The sequence below is a fragment of the Brassica napus genome, chromosome A9 (genome assembly GCF_020379485.1).
Source record: "Brassica napus cultivar Da-Ae chromosome A9, Da-Ae, whole genome shotgun sequence".
Lineage (NCBI taxonomy): Eukaryota > Viridiplantae > Streptophyta > Magnoliopsida > Brassicales > Brassicaceae > Brassica > Brassica napus.
Genome location: NC_063442.1, coordinates 18,247,349 through 18,260,507, shown reverse-complemented (window position 1 = coordinate 18,260,507; position 13,159 = coordinate 18,247,349). Strand labels below are relative to the sequence as shown.

Below are 13,159 nucleotides of genomic sequence, written 5' to 3'. Positions count from 1 at the left end.
TTTAAGTTTTCATATGTTTTTGATCGTTCTAATTTAAATTCTACTTTTGTGATCTTGCGCATGTGTATGATAATCAATAAGTAACTCATACACCATTACTGGTAATTTTATTGGGAATTCTTCTTCTCCGTTTATTTTTGTTCTCTTCCTCTCTATGTTGTATCTCTATCTATATTTTTGCATCAGTAGTGATTCAACTAAGAAAAAGAGACGACTTTGTTTATTCAGGAACTGATCATCCCTTTCGAAAAAGATAATTCTTTTTCTTATAAAGTTAAATCACTTATCAAGAATATAATATAAGATGTGTATGCTAATCAAATGCAATTTATTTATTGTGAGTGATCCTCTTCGGTACGTCTGAGAGCCAAAGGTAATCTCAAAGCTTTTTAAAAACTTTGAAACTCATCGACGTTGTCCTATCAATTATATAATTTGTTATCTTTTGGGGATTGTTTACATATTTAAATATTTTTGTTAGAATTACCTCTTTTCTGACTCAAGGCTTAGAGAAGGAAACTGTAAATCATCTATGATGTTACAATGAAACTAATGATAAGAAATCTTAGGTAATTCAAATATCTCTTTTATATTTCATGGCTGATTTTTTTATTGGGGTTATACGTGAAATATTTGTTTTTCTCAATTATATTTTTCTGATGTTTTAAGATTAGTGTTAAATGTGATCGTTTTCTAAACGTTCTAATGTATTCTTTGTTCATATGAACATAGTATAAATATCAATATGTAACATCAAATCTTTCATATTAACCATATGCATATAATATAAGTATTATATAGTTGTAAATATGTAATTATCAATTTAGTACTAATGTTGATGTCCGCACATGCGTGCGGACGGTCCACCTAGTATATCTTATATATATAAAGTAGAGTTATGTTCTGCACACAGCTCTCCACCTCATCATTCACATATGGGCTTTTTTGACACCTGGCACTTCAAAAAGAGCGACAAACCAATTTTTTTTCCGTTCTCAATAATCCTTCCGCAACCATTATGAGCTTTGTATAGTTATTCCAAAATTAATTTCTATTTGGGCTTATATTAGGTTATTTTGTCCATGCCCAATTGTTTTTTTTTTGGTCTCTGAGCACAAAACTTAGAGCACCATTATCCCTGTTGCTTATGGGTGTTGCTTAGGTTAATTGTGATTAAAAATAAATGGAAATTACATATTAATAGCGGCAACGTTGCTTAATTAGGGGAAGAAAGCGACGACGCTTATGGGACACGCGTCCATCTTTCACGGTTTCTTCTCTCTCTCTTCTCTCTTTCTGTCTCGGCTTGAAAAAAAGAAATCAGAGAGTTGCGATTGATCTCTCCGGCTTCGTTCTTCACCTTTCATCGCGATGAATCAGTCGGTTACGTGTATCGACTCTGCGCCTTTCTTTCGCCTCTCCGCCTCCGCCTCCGCCTGTAATAACCCTCATGAGCCAATAAATTTTTGGTCGAGAAAAATCCCGATCGACCAGTTTTTAGTTGGTTCAACAAGGATTAATAAAAATAAAGATCGACCTGGTAGATTAATTCCTCGAAGGGACTGTCTTGTGGTTGAAAGACCTTCACTTGATAGTTTGGTCGAGTCTTAAATATTTTGGTCGAATTTTTATTAAACTGGAAGAGATTTTCCGAGAACAAGACGAGAGCCAAAGACAAGGAATATTTGGTTGAACAATTATTGAAAATTATCAACCAACTGCTAAAATTAATTTTGGACCAGACTCATGTCTTCCACCAGCCTGCTTGCTCAGTCTTTAATCACATGACTTGCACCTGCCTGCTTGCCTAGCTTCTTCAGTAACTGTCACATGACAATCACAAGCTGCCTGCTTGCCTTGTTTCTTAGATTGTCATGTGAGAAGCACATGAAAGGGCTGGAGTTTCTTCAGGTTAAGGAAAGGACAGCAGCTTGTGCTGAGAGTGCTGAAACAGCTGGCCAGCTGTCCCCACTCAGCTTAGCTTTGTCCTGAGTGAAACCCTCACCTGAAGCAAGCTCACCTCATATTTAACCTCTCCTCCAGCTGCTTCCCACGTTCTGAAACCTCAGAAAAATACACAAAATTTTCAGAGAGAAAGAGAGAAAGAAGAAGAGAAAATCAGTGAGAAAATCAGGAAATAAAATCAAGAAAAAAATTGTTGGTGATTTGATCTTCACCCCTAGCTCAGTCAGTTGCTGTGAGAAAGATCAGAAGGTGAGATTCTTAAATAAAACCCTAGACCTAGTTCAGTTCAGATCATGATCAGGCCTTGATCTTTCTCTTTGATCAGTTCAGCCACAATCTAATCTTGGAGAAGAGGATCAGCTGAGGCCATCTAGTCCTTTGGTTCATCTTGGTAAGCTTTGGTCTCTTACCTTAGTCATGTCTTGATCAGAGCTAGTTGATGTTTACATAAGAACTTGGTCGGATCAGTTCTCTAAGTGGTGATATAGTTCAGATTTTGAGTAATTTCGGTTTGAATCAACCTCTTAGAACCACCAGCTATGATGTTCTGATCTGGCTTTGATTAAACCAATTTGAACTCAGTCTGATCTTTTCCTGAACTTTGGTAGACTGACTAGAACCAAGCTGAACTGGTATAGTTGAGTGGAACCAAGTTTGAACTGATCTGATCTAAGGTGTTAAAGCATGAACCAAACTGATCTTGTAGTCATTCACTTCAGTTTCAGGTAAGAGGTGGAGTAAGGCCTTAGGTATCCAACCAGTTCCAAGACTAATCTCTTAGGTGAGTCTAGATATATGTTGAGATTGATTAAGATAGTAAAGTCTCTCAAGTTTATAAGAGTGGTGTTGTGTTAACTTATTGTGAACTATACATAAGGGTAATCAAAATGTTAAAGTAAGGTTAATCCTCATCTTAGTACTTGTGAACAAGTACTAATCTTAACTATGAAATAATCATGGTTTAATTAAGGATTAATCTTGGTTTAATTAAGGATTAATCATGGTTTAATTAAGAATTAATCTTGGTTTAATTAAGGATTAATCATGGTTTAATTAAGGATTAATCATGGTTTAATTAAGGATTAATCTTGGTTTAATTAAGGATTAATCTTGGTTTAATTAAGGATTAATCTTGGTTTAATTAAGAATTAATCTGAAATTAATTTAAGAGTAATCATGATTAATTAAGTACTAATCTTGGATTAATTAAAGATTAATATGAGATTAATTGAGGATTAATCTAGGATTAATTAAGAGTTCATTATGATTAATTAAGGATTAATTATGGATTAACTTTGGAATAATTATGGAAGTAAAAGCATGTGAAATCTTGTTATATTCACTATCCCTAAAGCCCCCGCATTACCGTGACTTGGTCCTGCGAACGGAACAAGGTCATGAAGACACGATGATGGGGTAGCTCCCTGGAGACCGTGTACTGCATGACGATGCAGTGTCGGATTGTCCATACCGGACATTCGACAATGATGGTGATGCTAACTCACTAGTCTCGGTTAGCCTTAGTGGTTTCTCGGGTCTAGTATATATATTGTATTATATGAGTATGGTAACGGGCGGGTGTTGTGGAAGTGATGTTTAAAATAAGAATTCACAATGATGATCGATATTAAAGTATAGTACTAGTACTTGCATGATCATGTATATCCATTTGATAATTGTTTGGTTTATTATTGATTGTGTTTTGATTCTAGATTCACTGAGTAAACTAGTTGCTCATGACTCATTCGTGTGTGCAGGTAACCCTTAGGCGGGAGACACTTTGCTCTTTTGGACGGAAGGAGCGGCCAACCAGCGGTAGTATTTTGTTGTCCTTGCAACGTACCTTTTGATGTATATTTACTTACAACGTTGTTGGGCGATAGGCCGTAGGGTAAACTATAACACTTTGTAAGATGTTTAAAGTAAATAAATAATGTATAAAAGATGTTTATAAATCACGAGTTCTCATATGATATTAGTCCTTGTCCGGGACGAATTAACTATCGAATATTGCTTTATCGGGTTGAAAAGCCTAGAGTAATATCCGATAGGAGTGTCTCTGTTCTTTGGTTGCTGGTCTAAGGTGATCGGATTTATTTCGAGAACCTCGGGTCGACCATCGGGGAACATTGACCGTGTCATTTCTGGTTATCTACGATCGGGGGTGTCACACCGCCTCCCTTTCGCCTTTACGCTTCTCCGCCTCTCTTGCGCCTCTCCGTCTGTCTTTCACGAGATAACGTTGACGATGAAGCACTGGGCGTCTCTCTCGGTTGATCTTCTCGACGGACCTCGCTCGGTGCGTCTCTCCTCAAATCGAAAGGTAAACATCACGGACCTCCCTCGGTGTAGTTCAATCATGTATGCCTTTGATTTTGATTATTCTTGTTCTGTAGCATGTTTTAATCATTTTATCTGGTTGTTCAATCATGCATGTCTCTCGGTGGATGCACTGGGAATGGAGATTCTTTTCAATCTTTAGGTGAAATGGGCATTGTAACTCTTCAGAGATCCATTCTTCACAAACTACAGAACGTGAGCGTGGGCATGAATTAACTTGATCTATCTTTGTTCTGTTTTGGTTAGTATTAGTTTAACTTGACCACTTTTATTGCAAGTTTGTTTCAATTTTGAGTTCTTTGTCTCTTGATTATCTTATATGTGTGTGTCTTTGTCTCGTCAGGTGGATGGCTCAAACAGACATAAGGAAGGTTCATCGGACAACTGAAGACAATAAAATACAGGTTAGTTTAAAAATTTGTTCTGTTCTGAAATGATATGTTCTTGTCTGGCTTTAGTATAGCGTAATTAATGGTATCTTTAGTGTTAGATAATTGTTGGGTGTTGGTAATAAATAGATGTGAAGCCCTCTTTGTCCTTGATTATGGTTGAGTAATGAATGTGGTTTAGTAATGAAAGTGTCAAGTCGTGTTTGTTTGTTGGTTGAAGGTCTTTCCCGTAATGAATGTGTTTAACGCTTTGATTATGGTTGAGTAATGAATGTGGTTTAGTAATGAAAGTGTCAAGTCGTGATAGTGTAGTTGGTTGGACCCGAAACTGGTGAAGATGAAAGTGTCAAGTCGTAAGAGGAGGAAAGGTGAAGAAGGTGCACATACAGCAGGCCCTGTCGCAGATGGACCCGAAACTGGTGAAGATGATCAAGTCTCCAATCGACCCATAGGTGTTAAGGCAGCTAAAGCCCGTGGTAAGAGGACGATGGTAGAGGGGAAGAACTTGGATGGCTTTCAGACCATGTGGAGCATAAAGAAGGAGGATTTAGCAATCTAAGAAAAACTGTCAAAAATGAGGATCCTAGAGAATCTCATTGCTAAAGAAGAACTTGCTGAGTCTGAGGAAGCGTTGAAGCTAAAACTCATTTCTGAGTTAATGTCTAATTAGTATAAGTAAGTGTTCTGTTTTACTTGCTGTCTTTGTTGGAGTTAATGTGTTTCTTAATTTTCATGTAGTTAATGTACTTGTCTCAGCTTGTTCTATGATTGTGGAAGGCTCTGCTTCACGTGGAATTTTTTATACATGTATGATAATGTTTTCTATGATTGTGCAGGTGGAGCTTCACGTGAAGTTAACAGAGACGAGGAGTGGTTGTCTTCTATCACGGCAGGGTCAGTAGTCAGGAGGAGTAGTCATGTTGTTGTCTTCAAGTGTAGTTGTGTCACGCTTTTGTAGTCAGGAGGAGTAGTCATGTTGTTGTCTTAAAGTGTGGTTGTGTCACGCTTTTGTAGTCAGGAGTAGTAGTAATGTTGTTTTCTTCTTTTGTCACGGGGTGTCTCAAAAATTGGAGTCTTGTGTCACATGGTTTTTAATGTATGATCACGGAATGGTTTGTAATGTATGATCACGGAATGGTTTGTGTCTCACATGTAAACTCACCCAACATTTGCATTCTCTATATAAAGGCACCAAACTCATTATCTATCATTCACACATTTCTCATTGATTCACCAAACATCTCGCTTCTTCTCACAATAAAACTTCTAAACAGAACTCATTGATTCACCCTTTTCTTCTCACAAAACAACTTCACAACCTAACGTTTGATTCACATCATGTCTTCTTCTTTTCACAAACCTCGCTCGTTGATTCACCAAACATCTCGCTTCTTCTCACAATAAAACTTCTAAACAAAACTCATTGATTCACCCTCTTCTTCTCACAAAACAACTTCACAACCCAACGTTTGATTCACATCATCTCTTCTTCTTTTCACAAACCTCGCTCGTTGATTCACCCTCTTTATTTATATTTTTCAACCTCTGGTTATATGGCATCTTCATCAAACAATTTAGATGACTCATTTGATGAAGCTTTTGATGATGCATTTGATCAATATTTTGATCAAACCTTGGAGCAACTTACCATTCAACAAGAAGCAAAGAAAAAAAGAAAACAAAGAGTTTATATCGAAAGAAATCGTGAAGAAGGGCACATTCGATTATAGAATGATTATTTCAGTGAAACTCCGACGTATCCAGCACATTTCTTCCGCCGCCGTTTTAGAATGAACAAGCCGTTGTTCTTGAACATTGTTGATCGACTATCCAACGAAGTTCAATACTTTCTGGATAAGAAAGATGGTCTCGGAAGGAACAGTCTCTCTCCCATTCAGAAATGTACTGCGGCCATTCGTGTCTTGGCATATGGTTCTGCGGCAGATGCAGTCGACGAATACCTCCGGCTCGGTGAAACAACAACTCGGTTATGTGTACAAAATTTTGTGGAAGGAATAATAGATTTATTTGGCGATGAGTACCTAAGAAAACCAACACCAGCTGATCTTCAATGTCTACTTGATATTGGAGAGTATCGTTGATTTCCCGGGATGATAGGAAGCATCGATTGTATGCATTGGGAGTGAAAAAAATTGTCCCACCGCTTGGAAAGGGCAATATTCTCGTGGTTCGGGTAAACCAACGATCGTTTTAGAAGCGGTTGCTTCGTATGATCTCTGGATATGGCATGCGGTTTTTGGAGCTCCAGGTACTTTAAATGATATCAATGTTCTTGATCGCTCACCTGTTTTTGATGACATAATAAAGGGTCAAGCTCCGCTAGTTACCTTCTCTGTTAATGGAAGGGAGTATCATATGGCTTAGTATCTCACCGATGGTATTTATCCGAAATGGGCAACTTTTATCCAATCTATTCCACTACCACAAAGACCGAAAGCGGTTTTATTTGCTCAACATCAAGAAGCTGTCCGAAAAGATGTCGAGCGTGCTTTTGGAGTCTTGCAAGCTCGCTTTGCCATTGTTAAAAATCCGGCGCTGTTTTGGGATAAAGTCAAAATTGGGAAGATTATGAGAGCATGTATCATACTCCACAATATGATAGTGGAAGATGAACGAGATCAACACACTCAATTTAATGTTTCAGAGTTCGAACAAGGAGAAGACAACGGAACTTCACATGTCGATTTAACATATTCTACAGATATCCCTACAAATATCGCAAATATGATGGGTGCTCGAACAAGAATTCGTGATCGACAAATGCATCAACAACTCAAAAATGATTTGGTTGAACATATATGGCATAAATATGGAAATGATGAAGACAACAATTGATCTCATAAGCTTCTTTCAAATAATTGTCGTTTATTTTATGAATCTTTGTTTTTTTATGTTCTTTTTTTTAAATCTATATTTAAATGTTGTCTTGTAATATATTTTATGTATTAAATAAATTTGAAGTTAAAAAAAATGTTTAAAATTTTTAAGATCCCTAATATAAGCAACTTGCAATGGAGGAGGAAAATTATCAAGTTGCTTAGCTAAGTTGCTTACTAAAAAAAATTCTTAAAAACCAATATTATATAATTAAGCAACCCATAATCAGTTGTTGGGATAATGGTGGTCTTAGTGTAGGTTATTTGGTCTGAGCTCTTTTCATTCCGATGAAGCAGTCGCCGATTCACTTTCTGTGACGCCTTCCTTTTCCATTTATCTCACTCGCCCCACTCCGTAGCATTAATTCCAGCTCAACCTCTTCATATCTAACCGGTGGAAGGTCTTCTATATAAAGCTCAGCCTCTTAGATAACAGCGGTCACTGACGTCGTCAAGGTTATATCTCTTCTCGGTAGATCTAAAACTGGACATGCTAGATTCAGACAAGCTCCCGCGACAACAAAAACGGAAGGTGGAGGAAGAGATTGGAAAACGGAGGAGAAGACCGGAACAGAAGCAACATCTATCGAGGTCGTGTTAAAGAGACATAAAACAGAGCAGAACGGTGGATCTACGTTTACGGTTTATTTTCCGGCACCAGTCCATCGACGTCCTCCTTAATCATACAACCACAGTCAGACAAAAAGAATGGTTTGTTTCTGTGTATTTTACAAATATTGTTTACGTGGACTAAACTCATACACTCAACCATCTTCCTAATTCCTCTTTCTCTTACCACTCCATCTTGAAAGATTGGGATTTGGGAGCCAAAAGACTTATTTTTGGGTATAAATATATTCTGTTAGTAATTACACAAACTTTTGTCCGAGACGAGACTTGAATTGTTGTCTTGATTCTTTCATTTTGCAGTGGTAAGAGCTCCTGGTATGGGTCTGTTAAAGATTCTATTGTCTAAACCGAGTTCTGTGGCTAAAGGTGTGTCGATGCGGAATGGTCTGGCTCTGCGTTTGATGAGAGAGAAGAGAAAATGGTTTTCAAATTTTCTTGGAAGACAAAGCTTTTTGACTCAAAATTCTTTTCATTTGCAACAGATGGATGCAGACAGTTAATCAACTTTTTTTTTATATTTATGATACAGAAACTGAAACCATACCTTCACCTCTTACATATGTAGCAGGGTACTCCACAGCATTTGCAGAAAGAGTTTTTGGGAATCCTTGGTAGACAATCTCTTAAGAGAGTTGACAATGTGATTAAATGTTTCAGCTGTACATTTGGATTTGTGAGTCTGTAGTTTCCTAATGTCAAACTGGAAAGTATAAGGTGAACTAAAGAGATGAGAACTGATTCCAGTACTGTTGAATGGAAATAATGTAAATCAAGGCTACCTTCTCGACCTGTTTTTTTTTTCTTTCTGGTGTTGAACCTGGTGAGTTTATGAGCACCCGCTGAGTTCCTATACGTTTACAGAGAGCAGGAGAAACACTTAAAACTCAAATTAGTCTTCAGATACTATAGACATAGATGCCGATTAAGTTTTTGTGTTAGTGCGACTTTGATGTTCTGAGGTTTTGGGATTGCCTGAGCATTTTATGTAACGCACGATTTTCTGGTTACAAAACTTTGTGGCTGCTTGTCAATTGGACAGTCTTAATGAGCCTTACAAATGGATCCAAAAGTTATGTGGGAATTAAATGTAAAATCCAAGTGATTCAATGTTAGTTTAGTTTACTAACTATTTAGGTAACCCAAACGTACTGAACTACAGGAGAGGCCTCAAGGTTTAAAGAAACAAAAATAAGAGAAATATACATTTGAATAAGAGTTTAACCATAATCATGCAACACCAGTGGAGCAACCATCACTTGCTGGTTTAACACACAGTGTCAGACACTTAACTTGGTGATCAATTCATCCCAAATGTCTGGGATGGTCTCATGGATCTTCTATTATCTTCACTTCATTTCTTATGATACAAACTCCAAATTCTGAAAGCTATTGGTTACAGGACACACACATACAAAAAGAAGTAATTTGTTCCAATATTATTCACATTTTTCAATATAAAATAGTATATCAGCTGGTTAGCACTTAGCATACATGACTAATCGCCTGAGATGGCTTTGTCCATGAAAATTCTTGACGCTACTACTCCTGAAAGGTGGCGAATACAAAGGAGATGGCCGTGAAAGGTGGAGTCATCCTACCAAGTCGCCCCGGTCTGAGTACAAGTTCTAGGAAGTATTAGGAATTATACAATCAGGGGGGAATGTGATGTATATTGGTGTTGGCTATGTCTCCTCCCAGTTAAATTAAAGTGTATAGATTAATTTTAATTACTAAGAAAATTTGAATATCGATTCTTAGACGTGTGTAAAATTCTAAGGCATTAAGGAAATGAACATTATTATATGTATTACAGTTGGATATAAACTATAAAACAAATGATTATATATGAATATGTAATCAATTTATTTATATAGTACTAAGAAATAAAAATTAATTTTGTGTTATTATAATGGTCTAATCAGCTGAATAAAATAATAAAATTTAATAATTTGTTTGATAATTTACGTCTTTGTCATTTCAGAATTATTATAAAAGATTCCCTTAACTAATATATCAGATAAATTTCTAACTTAGCAAAATTACATTAATTACAAGTAAGGAAAATTACAGCATGATGCAATCTTCATAAGAGTTACACAATAATTTTTAGAATTAACATTATTTATCTTCTTTTTGTCTCAATGTATAAATGATTTTTTTAAGAAATTTTTTAAGAATGTTTAAGAATTTACACATTCTACCCTAATGAGTTGAGTTGGAAAATATCATTTTTAGACTTAATGGGTCCACCTTAACAAATAATATCATTTTTAACAATTCAGACTTTACTTATAATTTTTTAGCATAATTAGTCACTGGTAATACCAATTCAATATCGCTATCTTCATTAAAATTCAAAAAATGATTTCAAATCATCAACTATCAATCATTAAAAAAACTTCTTAAAATCAAAGAAAATATCATCGCATGTGCTAGCCAATATTCGAGGGGCAACATCTATAATATTACGAAATCATCAACAGTTTTAGTCAAGGCCGCTCAAATCAAACGGCGTACAAAAATATAAACTTCAACATTTTGACAACAGTTCTTTCCCGCTGGTAACACCTATGCTTATTACACACGTTTTAATTCAAATTAGTCACTAAAATAGAACTTCAAATGTCATTCCTTCCATATACTGTCAACATGGTACTAAAGAGTATAAGTATGTTTTCTAAATAAAATATCAACTTTACTTTATGTTTAAATTCCAATTAAATTAACTTTGTTACGACTATCGGTTTTTTATTCTATTTTTATCGAATCGATAAGTCACAACCACTTATGATATTCTACCTTGAACTAATCAACTTTAAAACAAAGTAATACATTACAGTCGCTAACCACTATCAAATGGATATCATTCACTTTCAACATATTTTCATATTCATATTTTTGAACATATTTTCTTTACTAAAACCATAAAATGAATTGTAAATTCATTTAAGAAAAAACATATGAACCCGGCGCTACCACTAGTATATATACATATAGATATAGATAGATATTTATTTATTTGTTATTTATGTGTTGTTATATTTTAATATTCTATTTCTAATATTGTATGGAATTTAGAATTTTTATCCTGAGTGGCAAGGAAGAGAAATTGGAGATGCCAAGGTTCTTATCGTTGGGCATGGGTTAGTCGGTTGTAATAATGCGGATGGGCTAGAGTAATAATGTGGGCTAGAGTAATAGTTCGGATGTAATAATTGGGTAATGAACCCGATTAATAATGTTATGTGGCTTCTTCTAGAATAATTTTTTTTCGTTGAGGTGGACACTTCCTAGAACTTCAAAAAATTTCTTTTATTAATATATATATACTAGATATGAGCCCGTGCGTTGCAACGGATTTTGTTGGATGTTTTAATTTAATAGAGAAATAAATAATTTTATTATACTTTTAGGATTATTTTTGCATATGATGTGTGAGACTTATTTTATAATTAAAAACTCGTTTTTACACATAAACTACAGTTAATATTTGTATTTTATAATCATAGTGCATATGTGAATTTTTATCAATTTTCTAATAAGTGCTAGAGAAAACACTCATATCTATAACTTTAAACCCAACCCAACTCAAATTAAGAATTAGAATATAAAAAAACTGAAAGTTAAATAAGGCTAATCGAGTCAATGACAACATCATACACTTTCTTATTTAATAATTTCATATTTATTAAACTTATCTGATGCTTAATAATTTTCTTAATTCATTATTTCTTAATGATATATTTCCATAACAATATAGAAAAATATTACATAGTAAAAAAAATGTAATAAGATGGCAATTAAACTTGATTTTTTTTAACAAAATGCATATAAAAATCACTTCACTCACAATAATAATAATAATCTATTTCTTATGACCAAACATGAAAATATATATCAGACATGTGTATAATTTTCGTATGACCAAACATATATAAATAGAAATCATGAAGACATCCTAATTTTTTATTTTTGTTAATTATATAGTTTTAACATCATACTTGTCATCGAAATCTTTTTTTTATTTATTATTACATAATTTAACAATTTTTTTGCTTAGATTTTTTTTAATGGGATCCTTTTCATTTACAATCAAATATATTTATATTTATCAAATACTCTTTTACATTTTAGTTTTAAGATTTTATGGAAGGAAAATTACTATCATATAATCTTTTACAATTGTCTTCTGTTTAACATTTTAGAAAAATTAAATTGTTATCAAATAATTATTTCTAGTTACCATTAAATAAGTTTTAAAAATACTATTTATACAATTCGTATCTAAGCTAATTTTAAACAGATTGAGTAATTTTTTAGTATCATGTTCATCATAAAATTCTCTCTTAAAAACATTACGAAATAAATTTTTACAATTTTATTTTGGTTAGAACTTAAAAATATGATACAAAACTCTTCTGCTTATGATTTTTTTAAAAATATATCAAATATTCTCTTACAGTTTTTTAGGGATATAGAAAAGAAAATTAATATTAAATAAAAAATTAATTTTTTGGGATTTATAAAAATAAAATTACTATCAAATAATTATTTCCAGTTAATTAACTATTTTTAGCAGTTGCTACTTTCAAAATTCATTTTTTCAATATCACTAATATTGTAACAATTTTTCTTTGTTATTTAAATAATTTTTAGTATCATGTTTATCAGTAAATTTTAAATTTTAAAAGTGAAAATTACTATTAAATAGACTTTTATAATGATATTTTGTAAGGATTCTTTTTTAAAATAGAAAAAAAAATCTTATTTGGTCAAAATTAAAAAAGGAATAATCATTTCACAAATCTCTTTTATTTAGGATTTTAGGAAAAAGAAAGTTATTTTCAGATAATGGCATATTTTTATTGACGCATTAACATATAATTTTTTTATTGGCACATGTAACAATCATACCGGGTGAAATATTTGAATTTATTT

At 33.8% G+C, this 13,159-nt stretch overlaps 2 long non-coding RNA genes across 3 annotated transcripts; both read left to right on the top strand.

Annotated features, from left to right (window-relative positions):
* The first annotated feature begins 1,244 nt into the window (after positions 1-1,244).
* LOC111199713 lies at positions 1,245-3,781 on the top strand. Its single transcript, XR_002653554.2, has 4 exons — positions 1,245-2,214; positions 2,296-2,356; positions 2,685-2,746; positions 3,723-3,781. It is a non-coding gene; the product is annotated as an uncharacterized LOC111199713 (long non-coding RNA).
* A 107-nt stretch (positions 3,782-3,888) lies between these two features.
* On the top strand, positions 3,889-12,730 carry LOC125578343. Of its 2 annotated transcripts, none has more exons than XR_007316429.1 (4): positions 3,889-4,546; positions 4,649-4,709; positions 5,007-5,369; positions 5,531-12,730. It is a non-coding gene; the product is annotated as an uncharacterized LOC125578343 (long non-coding RNA). The 2 variants fall into 2 exon arrangements; XR_007316428.1 differs by having other exon boundaries at positions 5,002-5,369.
* The last annotated feature ends 429 nt before the right edge of the window (positions 12,731-13,159 follow it).